The 14,679-nt window shown below is 43.5% G+C and overlaps 1 protein-coding gene across 5 annotated transcripts in view; it reads left to right on the plus strand.

Annotated features, from left to right (window-relative positions):
• LOC106581359 (phosphatidylinositol 4,5-bisphosphate 3-kinase catalytic subunit beta isoform) overlaps positions 1–14,679 on the plus strand; it is a 96,117-nt gene that overhangs the window by 23,340 nt on the left and 58,098 nt on the right. For all 5 annotated transcript variants that reach the window (XM_045703940.1, XM_014163366.2, XM_014163367.2 and 2 more), the window contains one exon: positions 4,937–5,016. The gene's annotated coding sequence lies outside the window, so the exon portion shown is untranslated. The remainder of the gene's footprint in view (positions 1–4,936; positions 5,017–14,679) is intronic.

The following is a 14,679-nucleotide window of genomic DNA, read 5'->3' on the forward strand; positions in this document are numbered from 1 at the left end:
GCCATGAGCCTGTCTGCTAGTTAACACTGGGCTCTTCACTGGGCTCTTCACTGAACACTGGGCTCTTCACTGGGCTCTTCAAAGTGACATCTAGTACATAGATTCCCCTAAGTTGTCTGGCTTGACAAAGTAACTTCACACCAACGTAATATTCATGCTCGGGTAAAAAAAAAAAAAAAAAAAAAGAATAATGAGGCTATCTGAATCAATGGCTATCTTAGACTACAAAGCATGCTTGAACAAGGCCCGTTTTTACTGTGGTTCCAGGCAGCTTAGACGGACGCCAGTGATGTTCTGCTGAGATGGAGGGGTGTGCATCCAGACAGGGATGAATCAATAACTGTCCCTGTCATAAGACTGCTAAATACACTCAACCCAAATAGAAACGCAACATGCAACAATTTCAAAGATATTTGCTAAGTTACAGTTCATATAAAGAAATCAGTCACCTGAAATAAATTCTTTAGGCCCTAATCTATGGATTTCACATGACTGGAAATACAGATATGCATCTGTTGGTCACATATACCTTAAGTAAGCATTTCACTGTTAGTCTACCCCTGTTGAAGCAAACAAAATGTGTTGCTAGGGGTTTGGTGTGTTGGTTAGCATCAGAGTTTCCTGGTACAGCCAGAGCACGAGACTGACAGACGCGCAGACAGCCAGGAATAAACCGCATACTTAGACATGCACACAAAAGCAAACTCAGAGAAACACACAGCTGTTGGATGTATTGGGTTCTGTGATAATGTGAGAGCTTTGATAAGCCCAGCTCCCTATGAATCCATCCAATCAGTTAAACATTGACTCTCCAGACTACAACATCTTATCAGTACAGCTACAGCCACACAGTTCTTGGAATGAGCATGAGTCTGCCGCTCCTAGGGGTTTTTGCGGTGTGTGTGTGTGTGTGTGTGTCTGCTTGTTTTTGTGACCTATGTTTAGCTGTCCATTTCTATAGCCTATTCTGGAGAAACTCAGAATGGACTGTGTGCTTGACTGTCCGTAGTATATTAGATTAGACCCAGTTCATCGCTCTCTTTCTGAGTTGATCCAGTCCCTTACAGGTGGGTGATATGCTCCATTCTGAGTGACACTGTCATAGTGAACACAGACAGACACACACACTCTGGTGTTCTTTTCCTGGGCTGCATAGGGTCACACCCTCCTAAACAAGATGAGCCATCTTTGCCATTGGGAAAAAACAGGAAGTCAGCAGCCTTCTTCCTCGTGTGTGTATTACGTGTCTTTCTTGAGTATTTGTATATTTGAAGTCGGACTGTGTGTCTGCAGTATGTTTATCTACCATACCACAGAGTTTACGTTTCCTCTGCCGTCATTGAGTGGATATAGCCCTTTGAAGAGCGGGAGCTGGTGTGATACAGGGCCATATGTAAACAGCAGGATAATATTGTGGTACATTATGTCAGTAGGCCTCTATCACTGTATTATGTGTACCATAGCTCTAAGTACCCTCTTATGAGAAATCTGATGCCTTAGCTATGTTTGAAAAATATGATATTCACGTCGACCTTCCCTGGAGAGGGGCGAGAGCTAGGAAGGGAGAGCCACAAACATCTGAGTTGTAGTGCTTGCAATATCCGTTGTCTTAAATGGAGAGAAAAGAGGAGCCCCTTTGAGGGAGTGAAATGCCACTTTGGTTGAAGGGCCATATATATATATATACTCACACTCAGAGAAGGACCCCATCATCTCTGTCTTCTCGCTCAAACACTCACTGACTGTGTAATCTCGTTCTCCGTAGCTGATGTGAGTAAGACCTTTAAACAGGTCAACATTTGCAAGGCCGCGGGGCCAGACGGAATACCAGGATGCGTACTCGGAGCATGCGCTGACCAGCTGGCAAGTGTCTTCACTGACATTTTCAACCTATTCCTAACCCAGTCTGTAATACCAACTTGTTTCAAGCAGACCACCACAGTCCCGTGGCCAAGAATGCCAAGGCAAACTGCCTAAATGGCTATCATCCCGTAGCACTCACATCTATAGCCACGAAAGGCTTTTAAAGACTGGCTCACATCCACGCCATCATCCCAGACACCCTGGACCCACTCCAATTTGCATACAGCCCCAACAGATTCACAGATGACACGATCTCTATTGTACCCCACACTGCCCTCACCCACCTGGACAAAAGGAATACCTATCTATGTAAGAATGCTGTTCATTGACAACAGCTCAGCATTCAACACCAGTCCCCTCCAAGCTCATCAAGTTCAGGACCCTTGGACTGAACTCCTTCCTCAGCAACTGGATCCTGGACTTGTAGATGGGCCGCCCCCAGGTGGTGAGTGTAGGCAACAACACATCCACCACGCTAACCCTCAACGCCCCTCAGGGGTGTGTGTGCTTAGCCCACTCCTGTACTCCCTGGTCACCCATGACTGTATTGCCACGCACGACTCCAACACCACCATTAGGCTTGCCGACAATACGAAGGTGATGGGCCTGATCAACAACAATGAAGCAGCCTATAGGGAGGTAAGAGACCTGGCAATTTGGTGCCAGGACAACAACCTCTCCCTCAACATCAGGAAGACAAAGGAGCTGATCGTGGACGACATGAAATGGATCGATAGGGCTGTAGTGCAGGGGGTCTGTGTACACATCACTAAGGAATTAACATGGTCCACACCAGGGGTTGGAACCAAAATTATTTCCCAATCGTTTATTTTTTAACAGAAACATCATTTTTTCCCGTACTGTTCTGACCAGTAAAATAAAGTTCTGAACTGGTTCTAATGAAGAACAAAAAAGTAACATTTTATTTCAGTAAAAAAATGTTTCTGAAATCGATGGGGCGGGTAAGATATTTTGTATAGGAAATTAGAATTTTGCCGTAATAGCATAGTTTAATCATAATGAAAGACAAACACACACACACTGTGCTGCCAATCGGTGTAGGGCGGGAGATGTAATAGACATTTTGCGGGTGAGGCGTGAGAGAGGATGGAGGAAGCTTGCATTGAAGCACTGGGCGTCTTGATATGACATGCATTATGTGAATTAGGTCCTGAATTATGGAGGAACATTGAATGTGTTTGACCTTGAATGACTTTAACGTTGAACCAGAGCTAACGTTAGCTACCTAGCTAACAAGCTTGTGTGTGCAGAGCAGCACCAGAATTTAAAAAATGTTTTACCTTTTATTGTAGTTAATAAATCCACTGTGAAATGTGATAACTATTGTATCCTTAACTTGCATTAAAAAAGTGAACCCATTCTTCTCTGTATAACACCGCTCCCTAATTTCTGAACCACTCTTATGTCTTCAGTAGGCTATAGTAACCTATGCTTCAGAGGCGAAGGGCAGGTAGCCTACACGCACAGACACTGGCAAAGGTGGCAGGCAGGCAGGCAGGCAGGCAACTGCAAGGCACCAGACCGCAAGGCGCTTCAGAGGGTTGGGAGTACAGCCCAATACATCACTTGGGCCGAGCTCCCTGCCATCCAGGACCTTTATACCAGGCGGTGTCAGAGGAAGGCCCGCACAGCAAGCAGTACCTGTGCTTGAAGCCTAGAACCAACAGGACCCTGAACAGCTTCTACCCCAAGCCATAAGACTGCTAAACAAGACTGATAAATAGCTAATCAAATGGATACCCGGACTACCTGAATTGACTCTTTTCCCACTGACTCTATGCTCACACATACTTGCACACACACACCCCACATACGCTGCTGCTGTCTATTATCTATTCTGTGTGCCTAGTCACTTTACCCATACAGTTGAAGTCGGACATTTACAATACACCTTAGCCAAATACATTTAAACGCAGTTTTTCACAATTCCTGGCATTTAATCCTAGTAAAAATTCCCTGTCTTAGGTCAATTAGGTTCACCACTTTATTTTAAGAATGTGAAATGTTCGAATAATAGTAACGAGAATGATTTATTTCAGCTTTTATTTATTTCATCACATTCCCAGTGGGTCAGAAGTTTACATACACTCAATTAGTATTTGGTAGCGTTGCCTTTAAATTGTGTCGAACTTGGGTCAAATGTTTCGGGTAGCCTTCCACAAGCTTCCCATAATAAGTTGGGTGAATTTTGACCCATTCCTCCTGACAGAGCTGGTGTAACTGAGTCAGGTTTGTAGGCCTCCTTGCTCATACACAATTTCTCAGTTCTGCCCACAAATTTTCAATAGGATTGAGGTCAGGGCTGTGTGATGGCCACTCCAGTACCTTGACTTTGTTATCCTTAAGCCATTTTGCCACAACTTTGGAAGTATGCTTGGGGTCATTGTCCATTTGGAAGACCCATTTGCGACCAAGCTTTAACTTCCTGACTGATGTCTTGAGATGTTGCTTCAATATATCCAAATACTTTTCCTCCCTCATGATGCCATCTATTTTGTGAAGTGCATCAGTCCCTCCTGCAGCAAAGCACCCCCACAACATGATGCTGCCACCCCTGTGCTTCACGGTTGGGATGGTGTTCTTTGGCTTGCAAGCGTCCCCCTTTTTCCTCCAAGCATAACAATGGTCATTATGGCCAAACAGTTTCATCAGACCAGAGGACATTTCTCCAAAAAGTACAATCTTTGTCCTCATGTCCAGTTGCAAACCGTAGTCTGGCTTTTTTATGGCGGTTTTGGAGCAGTGGCTTCTTCCTTACTGAGCGGCCTTTCAGGTTATGTCGATATAGGACTTGTTTTACTGTGGATATAGATTATTTTGTACCTGTTTCCTCCAGCATCTTCACAGGGTAATTTGCTGGTGTACTGGGATGAACGTACTTTGGTGCGAAAAGTGCAAATCATCTCCTTCCTGAGCGCAATGACAGCTGCGTGGTCCCATGGTGTTTGTACTATGAAGCATGTGACAAATAAAATGTTATTTGATACCTCCCATTGATTCTCTGTAACTGATCTCCCACACACACACACTGATGTTCTCTCTCTCCCCCCAGATGCAGTGTCCCTCCACCTCCCCAGACGCCACCAGCATGAAGGAGAGCCACAGGGAATAAGAGCCTCCAGGAGACCGCAGGTAAGACCTGCATGTATTTGTCTTTAGGAAAAGCACCAAGGCAAATACAGTGCCTTCAGAAAGTATTCATACCCTTTGATTTATTACACATTTTTTGGTGTTATAGCCTGAATTCAAAATTGATTAAATATATATTTTTCTCACCAATCTACACACAATTCCCCATAATGACAGTGAAAACATGTTTTTTGATATTTGAGCAAATGTATTGAAAATGAAATACAGATATCTAATTTACACAAGTATTCACACTCTTGAGTCAATACTTTGTAGAAGCACTTTGACAGTGATTACAGCTCTGAATCTTTGGGGAAATCTCTAAGAGCTTTACACCTGAATTGTGCAACATCTGCCCATTTTTATTATTTTCAAAATTCTTCAAGATCTGTCAAATTTGGTTGTTGATCATTTCTAGACAACCATTGCCGTAGATTTAAGTCAAAACTGTAACTCGGCCGCTCAGGAACATTCAGTGTCTTCTTGGTAAGCAACTCCAGTGTGGATTTGGCCTTGTGTTTCAGGCAATTGCCCTGCTGAAAGGAGAATTCATCTCCCAGTGTCTGGTGGCAAGCAGACTGAACCAGGTTTCCTCTAGAATTTTTGCCTGTGCTTAGCTATATTCCATACATTCTTTTTATTCTGTAAAACTCCCCAGTCCTTAACGATTACAAGAATACCCCTAACATGATGCAGCCACCACTATGCTTGAAAATATGGAGAGTGGTACTGGATTTGCCCAAAACGTACTCAATAATATAACACTTTGTATTCAGGACAAAAAGTTAATTGCTTTGCCATATTTTTTTGCAGTATTACTTTAGGGCTTTGTTGTAAACAGGATGCATGTTATATATACTTTTTTTTTTAAATAGTTGTATTCTATACGGGCTTTTCACGTATTGTGGAGTAACTACAATGTAGTTGATCCATCCTCAGTTTTCTCCTGTCACAGCCATTAAACTCTAACTGTTTTAAAGTCACCATTGGCCTCATAGTGAAATCACTGAGCGGTTTCTTCCTCTCCGGCAACTGAGATAGGAAGGAAGCCTGTATCTGTGTAATGACTGGGTGTATTGATACATCATCCAAAGTGTAATTAATAACTTCACCATGCTCAAAGGGACATTTAGCTTTGTTTTTAGCCATCTGCCAGTAGGTGCCCTTCTTTGTAGGCATTGGAAAACCTCCCTGGTCTTTGTGGTTGAATCTGTGTTTGAAATATACTGCTCGACTGAGGGACCTTACAATTATCTGTATGTGTGGGGTACAGAGATGAGGTAGTCATTCCAAAATCATGTTAAACATTATTATTGCGCATAGTGAGTTCATGCAACTTATGTGACTTGTTAAGCAAATGTTTACTTCTAAACTTTAGGCTTGCCATAACAAAGGGGTTGAATACTTATTGACTCAAGACATTTCAGCTTTTCAGTTTTAATTTAAAAAAATGGAAGTATAATTCCACTTTGGCATTATGGGGTATTTAAGCAGGTGACAAAAAAAATCTCTATTTAATCCATTTTAAATTCAAGCTGTAAAACCAACAAAATGTAGATAAAGTCAATGGGTGTGAATACTTTCTGAAGGTACTGTATATCTTAGCAAAAACTTTTGGAAAGTTAAAGTGCTATTCCCACCTACATTACAGTGTATTCGGAAAGTTTTCAGACCTCTTGACTTTTCCACCTTTTGTTACTTTACAGCCTTATTCTAAAATTGATTGAAAACAATTAAATCCCTCATCAATCTACACACAATACCCCATAATGACAAAGCAAAAACAGGATTTTAGATTTTTTTTTTTTCAAAAAATAAAAAAAGGTTCAGTACCACACCTACTCATTCCAGGGTTTTTCTTTATTTGTACTATTTTCTACATTGTAGAATAATAGTGAGGACATCAAAACTATGAAATAACACATGGAATCATTTAGTAACCAAAAAAGTGTTAAACAAAGCCAAATATATTTGAGGTTCTTCAAAGTAGCCACCCTTTGCCTTGATGACAGCTTTGCACACTCTTGGCATTCTTTCAACCAGCTTTACCTGGAGTGCTTTTCCAAAATCTTGAAGGAGTTCCCACATATGCTGAGCACTTGTTGGCTGCTTTTCCTTCATTCTGCGGTCCGACTCATCCCAAACCATCTCAATTGGGTTGAGGTCGGGTGATTTGTGGAGGCCAGGTCATCTGATGCAGCACTCCATCAATCTCCTTGGTCAAGTAGCCCTTACACAGCCTGGATGTGTGTTGGTGCATTGTTCTGTGGAAAACAAATGATAGTCCCACTTTGCGTAAATCCAGATGGGATGGCGTATCGCTGTAGAATGCTGTGGTAGACATGCTGGTTAAGTGTGCCTTGAATTCGAAATAAATCACAGACAGTATCACCAGCAAAGCACCATCACACCTCCTCCTCCATGCTTCACGGTGGGAACCACACATGCAGCATCTGAAGCATTTATTTGGGCTGCAATCTGAGGTGCAGTTAATGAACTTGTCCCCTGCAGCAGAGGTAACTCTGGGTCTTCCTTTCCTGTGGCGGTCCTCATGAGAACCAGTTTCATCATATCGCTTGATGGTTTTTCCGACTGCACTTGTAGAAACTTTTTAAAGTTCTTTTAAATATTCCAGATTGACTGACCTTCATGTCTTAAAGTATTGCTGGACTGTCGTTTCTCTTTGCTTATTTGAGCTGTTCTTGCCATAATTTGGACTTGATCTTTTACCAAATAGGGCTATCTTCTGCTCAAACCCATTAAGAAGGAAAAAAAAAAAAAAAAATTTTAACAAGGCATTCCAGTTGACTGCCTCATGAAGCTGGTTGAGAGAATTCCAAGCGTGTTCAAAGCTGTCGAGCCAAAGGGTGGCTACTTTAAAGAATCTCAAAAATAAAATATATTTTTTGATATGTTTAACAATTTTTGGTTACTTACTACATGATTCCATATGTGTTTTTTTCATAGTTTTGATGACTTCCCTATTATTCTACAATGTAGAAATGATTAAAAACAAAGAAAAATCTGGGAATGAGAAGGTGTCAATTGTGTGTAGACTGACGGGGGCGGGGGAACAACTGTAATCCATTTTAGAATAATGCTGTAATAAAATGTGGGAAAAGTCCATGGTCTGAATACTTTCAAAATTTTTATTTTATTTAACCTTCATTTAACAGGGCAAGTCGGTTAAGAGAATTCTTATTTACAATGACGGTCTACCAAAAGGCCTCCTGTGGGGACAGGGGCTGGGATTAAAAATAAAAAATGTAATTAAAATATATGACAAAGCACACATCATGGCGAGAGACATCACAACACTACATGAAGATAGGACAACATAGCATGGCAGCAGCACATAACATGGTACAAACATTATTGGTTACAGACAACACCACAAAGGGCAAGAAGGTAGAGACAACAATACATCACGCAAAGCAGCCACAACTGTCAGTAAGAGTGTCCATGATTGGCTATCGTGGCTAACACCCTTGTCCAGAAGCAAGCACCAGTTAGCCTCCAGCTAGGCCCTTTCCCCCGGCTAGCAAATGAAGTACACCAACTACCTCTCTTGCCAATTTGCCTGGACCCTTGGTCGACACGGACCCCGCCGATCCATCATGACTGGTCTGCTGACGTATTTCGGCCGATGTGCTCTCAACCGGCCTCTGCATCGTTGATGTCGGTGAGGACCCAGCTACTAGCCCCAGCCCGCTAACTCTCGGAGCGCCGTGTCTCCCACTCGCCTAGCGTAGTGACAACTGCCGAGCGGTTCCCTGTTTTGTCCATTGCTGCTTATTGGACCCTTAGATCACTCAGCCACATAGCTGATGCCTGCTGGACTGTTCATTAAGACGGTACTTCATTTTGTTTATCTGTCGGCCCCAGCCTCGAACTCAGGCCGTGTGTGTAGCTAACTGACACTCTCTGCCCATTCATCGCCATTTACCCGTTGTTGTCCTAGCTGTTTAGCCATTGTTGTCTTAGCCCTCCCAATCAACACCTGTGATTGCTTTATGCGTCCCTCTAATGGCAGTATGCCTTGTATACTGTTGTTTAGGGTAGCGCTCATTTGTTTTACTGCAGAGCCCCTAGTCCCGCTCTACATGCCTCAGTTGTCCCCCCCACACACAAACACACACACACACATGCGGAGACTGCACCTAGCGCTTCCAGAGATGCAGCCTCTCTCATCGTCACTCAATGCCTAGGTTTATCTCCACTGTACTCGCACCCTACCATGCCCTTGTCTGTGCATTATGCCCTGAATCTATCCTACCACGCCCAGAAGTCTGCTCCTTTTACTCTCTGTTCTGAACGCACTAGACGACCAGTTCTTATAGCCTTTAGCTGTACCCTTATCCTACTCCTCCTCTGTTCCTCTGGTGATGTAGAGGTCAACCCAGGCCCTGTGTGTCCCCAGGCGCTCTCATTTGTTGACTTCTGTAACCGAAAAAAGCCTTGGGTTCATGCATGTTAACATCAGAAGCCTCCTCCCTAAGTTTGCTTTATTCACTGCTCTAGCACACTCCGCCAACCCTGATGTCCTAGTCGTGTCTGAATCCTGGCTTAGGAAGGCCACCAAAAATTCAGAAATTTCCATCCCCAATTACAACATTTTCCGTCAAGATAGAACTGCTAAAGGGTGCAGAGTTGCAATCTACTGTTTGGCCATATCCAGGTCTATGCCCAAACAGTTCGAGCTACTACTTTTAAAAATACATCTCTCCAGAAATAAGTCTCTCACTGTTGCCGCTTGTTATAGACCCCCCTCAGCTCCCAGCTGTACCCTGGACACCATATGTGAATTGATTGCCCCCCACCTATCTTCTGAGTTTGTACTTTTAGGTGACCAAAACGGGATATGCTTAACACCCCGGCCGTCCTACAATCTATGCTAGATGCCCTCAATCTCACACCAATTATCAAGGAACCTACCAGGTACAACCCCAAATCTGTAAACATGGGCACCCTAATAGATATCATCCTGACCAACTTGCCCTCTAAATACACCTCTGCTGTTTTCAACCAGGATCTCAGTGATCACTGCCTCATTGCCTGCATCCGTTATGGGTTTGCGGTCAAACGACCACTCCTCATCACTGTCAAACGCTCCCTAAAACACTTCTGCAAGCAGGCCTTTCTAATCTCCCTCAAAGGATATTGACCTCATCCCGTCAGTAGAGGATGCCTGGTTGTTCTTCAAAAGTGCCTACCTCACAATCTTAAATAAGCATGCCTCTTTCAGAAAATGTAGAACTAAAAACAGATATAGCCCTTGGTTCACTCCAGACTTGACTGCCCTTGACCAGAAAAAAAACATCCTGTGGTGCACTGCACTAGCTTCGAATAGTCCCTGCGATATGCAACTTTACTGGGAAGTCGGGAACCAATATACACAGTCAGTTAGGAAAGCAAAGGCTAGCTTTTTCAAACAGAAATTTGCATCCAGCAGCACTAATTCCAAAAAGTTTTGGGTCACTGTAAAGTCCATGGAGAATAAGAGCACCTCCTCTCAGCTGCCCACTGCACTGAGGGTAGGAAACACTGTCACCACCAATAAATCCACGATAATCAAGCATTTCAATAAGCATTTCTCTAAGGCTGGCCACGCTTTCCACCTGGCTACCCTGGCCAACAGCTCGCCACCCCCATCCCCGCTTCTCCTTCACCCAAATCCAGACAGCTGATGTCCTGAAAGAGCTACAGAATCGGGTTCCCTACAAATCAGCTGGGCTAGACAATCTGGACCCCCTCTTCGTAAAATTATCCGCCGCCATTGCCGCAACCCCTATTACAAGTCTGTTCAACCTCTCATATCATCTGAGATTCCTAAAGATTGGAAAGCGGCCGTGGTCATCCCCCTCTTCAAAGGGGGAGACACTCTAGACCCAAACTGTTACAGACCTATATCCATCCTGCCCTTCTAAAGTCTTCGAAAGCCAAGTGAACAAACAGATCACCGGCCATCTCGAATCCCACCATACCTTCTCCGCTATGCAATCCGGTTTCTGAGCTGGTCACGGGTGCACCTCAGCCACGCTCAAGGTCCTAAAGGATATGATAACCACCATCGATAAAAAACAGTACTGTGCAGCCGTCTTCATCGACCTGGCCAAGGCTTTTGACTCTGTCAATCACCGTATTCTTATCGGTAGACTCAACAGCCTTGGTGTCTCTAATGACTGCCTCGCCTGGTTCATTAAATTCTTCTCCGATAGAGTTCAGTGTATCAAATCGGAGGGCCTGTTTTCCGGACCTCTGGCAGTCTCTATGGGGGTTCAATTCTCGGGCCGACTCTTTTCTCTGTATACATCAATGATGTCGCTCTTGCTGCGGGTGATTCTTTGATCCACCTCTACGCAGACGACACCAGTCTGTACACATCTGGCCCTTCTTTGGACAGTGTGTTAACTAACCTCCAGACGAGCTTCAATGCCATACAACACTCCTTCCGTGGCCTCCAACTGCTCTTAAACTCTAGTAAAACTAAATGCATGCTCTCCAACCGATCGCTGCCCGTGCCCGCCCACCTGCCTAGCCTCACGACTTAGAATATGTGGACAACTATAAATACCTAGGTGTCTGGCTAGACTGTAAACTCTCCTTCCAAACTCACATCAAACATCTCCAATCCAAAGTTAAATCTGGAATCTTCTTCCTATTTTGCAACAAAGCATCCTTCACTCATGCTGCCAAACATACCCTCGTAAAGCTGACTATCCTGCCGATTCTTGACTTCGGCGATGTCATTTACAAAATAACCTCCAACACTCTACTCAGCAAATTAGATGTAGTCTATCATAGTGCCATCCGTTTTGTCACCAAAGCCCCATATACTACCCACCATTGCGACCTGTGTGCTTTCATTGGCTGGCCCTCGCTATATATTCGTCGCCAAACCCACTGGCTCCAGGTCATCTATAAGTCTTTGCTTGGTAAAGCTCCGCCTTATCTCAGCTCACTGGTCACCATAGCAACACCCACCCGTAGCACGCGCTCCAGCAGCATATTCCACTGGTCATCCCCAAAGCCAGCACGTCCTTTGGCCTCCTTTTTTTCCAGTTCTCTGCTGCCAGTGACTGGAACTAATTGTTAAAATCACTGAAGTTGGAGACTTATCTCCCGCATTTACTTCAAGCATCAGCTGTCAGAGCAGCTTACCGATCGCTGCATCTGTACACAGCCCATCTGTAAATGGTAAATTACTTCGCCACTATGGCCTATTTATTGCCTTACCTCATTTGCACCCACTGTATACAGATTTTCTATTGTGTTATTGACTGTACGATTCTTTATCCCATGTGTAACTCTGTTGTTTTTGTCGCACTGCTTTGCTTTATCTTGGCCAGATGGCAGTTGTAAATTAGAACTTGTTCTCAACTGGCCTACCTGTTTGAAGAAAGGTGAAGCAAAAATCTAATAAATAAAACAATTGAGTCTTTGAATGAAGAGATGGAGATAAAACGGTCCAGTTTGAGTGGGGTTTTTTGCAGCTCGTTCCAGTCGCTAGCTACAGCGAACTGAAAAAAAGGAGCGACCCAGGGATGGGTGTGCTTTGAGGACCTTTAACGGAATGTGACTGGCAGAACGGGTGTTTTATGTGGAGGATGAGGGCTGCAGTAGGTATCTCAGAGGGAGTGAGGCCTAAGAGGGTTTTATAAATAAGCATCAACTAATGGGTCTTGCGATGGGTATACAGAGATGACCAGTTTACAGAGGAGTATAGAATGCACTGTATGGTAAAAGGTTATTGTAAAGGACACGTGCGTGCTGGAATGCATTGCGCTGAGTGCGCTGGAAACTGGGAGGGTAGTGTCCTGACAGGCGGAGAATGTTGGAAATCCGCCAGCACAGTTTGGGAAAAGCTGCTGGGTGAACACTACGTAGCCTAGCCACCATGGGGTTTCACTTTGCTGTCTAATCACAAAACCTGGATTATTGTCCTAGTTCACTGCTTTAGAAAGTAAGTCACTGCTCAGCTGTTATCCATCCTTAGTTCTGGCCTGTGTTCAAATGTCTGTTTGGTAAATCCCCAGGACCATGATGGAGGAAAACTGTAGTGGCTCCCCTCCAGACTTCTATGATCTACAAATATGACCTTCTGTAGTAACATGGGGCTGTGACTGAGTCTCTGACTATGGTGCTATGGCTCACTCATCATGGTGTGTGTAGGTGGCGTGCTTATGTGTGAACAGTGTACATAGAGATGTGTGTACACATACCAAAGAAGTGTTCTGTGGTAAAGGGTCATTTGCTTCTGGCTCCTAGCCAGATCTATTGCATCCAATGAACTCAATAAGAAATGTTCTGTCTCTGAGAGCTTTGCGTGTGAGAGAGAAATATGTCATGTGAAGCCAAACGTTGGCATTAAAGTCAGGGTTTCTATCCTGTTGGACACATGTACAGTGCATTCGGAAAGTATTCAAACCCCTTGACTTGTTTCACATTTTGTGACGTTGTAGCCTTTTTCTAAAATGGATTAAATTGTTTTCCCCCCTCATAAATCTACACACAATAACCCATAATGACAAAGCAAAAACAAGTTTTTTGATTTATTTTTGAAATATGACATTTACATAAGTATTCGCCCCAGACTGAGGTCCGCTCTGTAGGTTTTCATCAAGGATATCTCTGTACTTCATCTTTCCCTCGATCCTGATTAGTATCCCAGTCCCTGCTGCTGAAAAACAACCCCACAGTTTGATGCTGCCACCACCATGCTTCACCATAGGGATGGTGTCAGGTTTCCTCCAGACGTGACTAGGGCTGTTGCGGTGACCGTGTTACTGCCACACCGGCGGTCATGAGTCAGGAAGGAAGTCACATTCCACGTGACCGTTTAGTCACGGTAATTATTATTCTACAAGCTCTGCTGTTGCTGGTCAATACCTGCTAACTGCCTGGTTCTCAGCACTCTATTGTCCCTCTAATCACTCTGACATCAATGCAAATGAAATAGCAAATCTAATCAAACACTTCATGAGAGCCCATGAGTTAATGTTGCGCAACATTTTTATAGGGTGTGCAATCGCTGAGAAAACCGAGTGATGGCCGCTTAATAAAAAGATCCCATCAGCTTTCTATATGCTAGGCCTACTATATTTATTTCTCAACTTTCCTAATATTAAGCACATTGCTTACAGGATTATAGCCTACCTGGCTGGCATGAAAATAAAGCACGGGGAAAAGCGTCCTCCAATCGTAATTTAAGTGCATAGATTACATGTGTATTTTTCCCCGCTGCCGGTTTCCAGACAGGGGCATCATAATGATCCATTCTAAATCATAACAAATGTCACATATATATTATTTAGTATATGTAAAGACGAGATTAAATCAAGAATAGTCTGATGGGTGACAAAATTAGCCTATCACTTGTGAATTATATATTATCACTTGTGAATGATGCCCAGAATAACAAACGATGCCTTTTTTTGCGACTTTTTCTAATCATAGTCGCACACTTCATATCCTAGCCCATAGGCCTATATGTTTTAATAAGGTTTGTATCACAACTAAAGTGGCCTAATAACTTCTGTAAAATGAAGCACATTGATCCGCTTTACAAGGGGTGTAGAGCCTAACTGGTATTCATAAGCAGCACGTGACTTTGAAGTTTGGGGAAGATAATTTTCACCATAAATGCAACTTTTGTAATAAAAGCAT

Source organism: Salmo salar, chromosome ssa20, assembly GCF_905237065.1.
Source record: "Salmo salar chromosome ssa20, Ssal_v3.1, whole genome shotgun sequence".
Classification (NCBI taxonomy): Eukaryota; Metazoa; Chordata; class Actinopteri; order Salmoniformes; family Salmonidae; genus Salmo; species Salmo salar.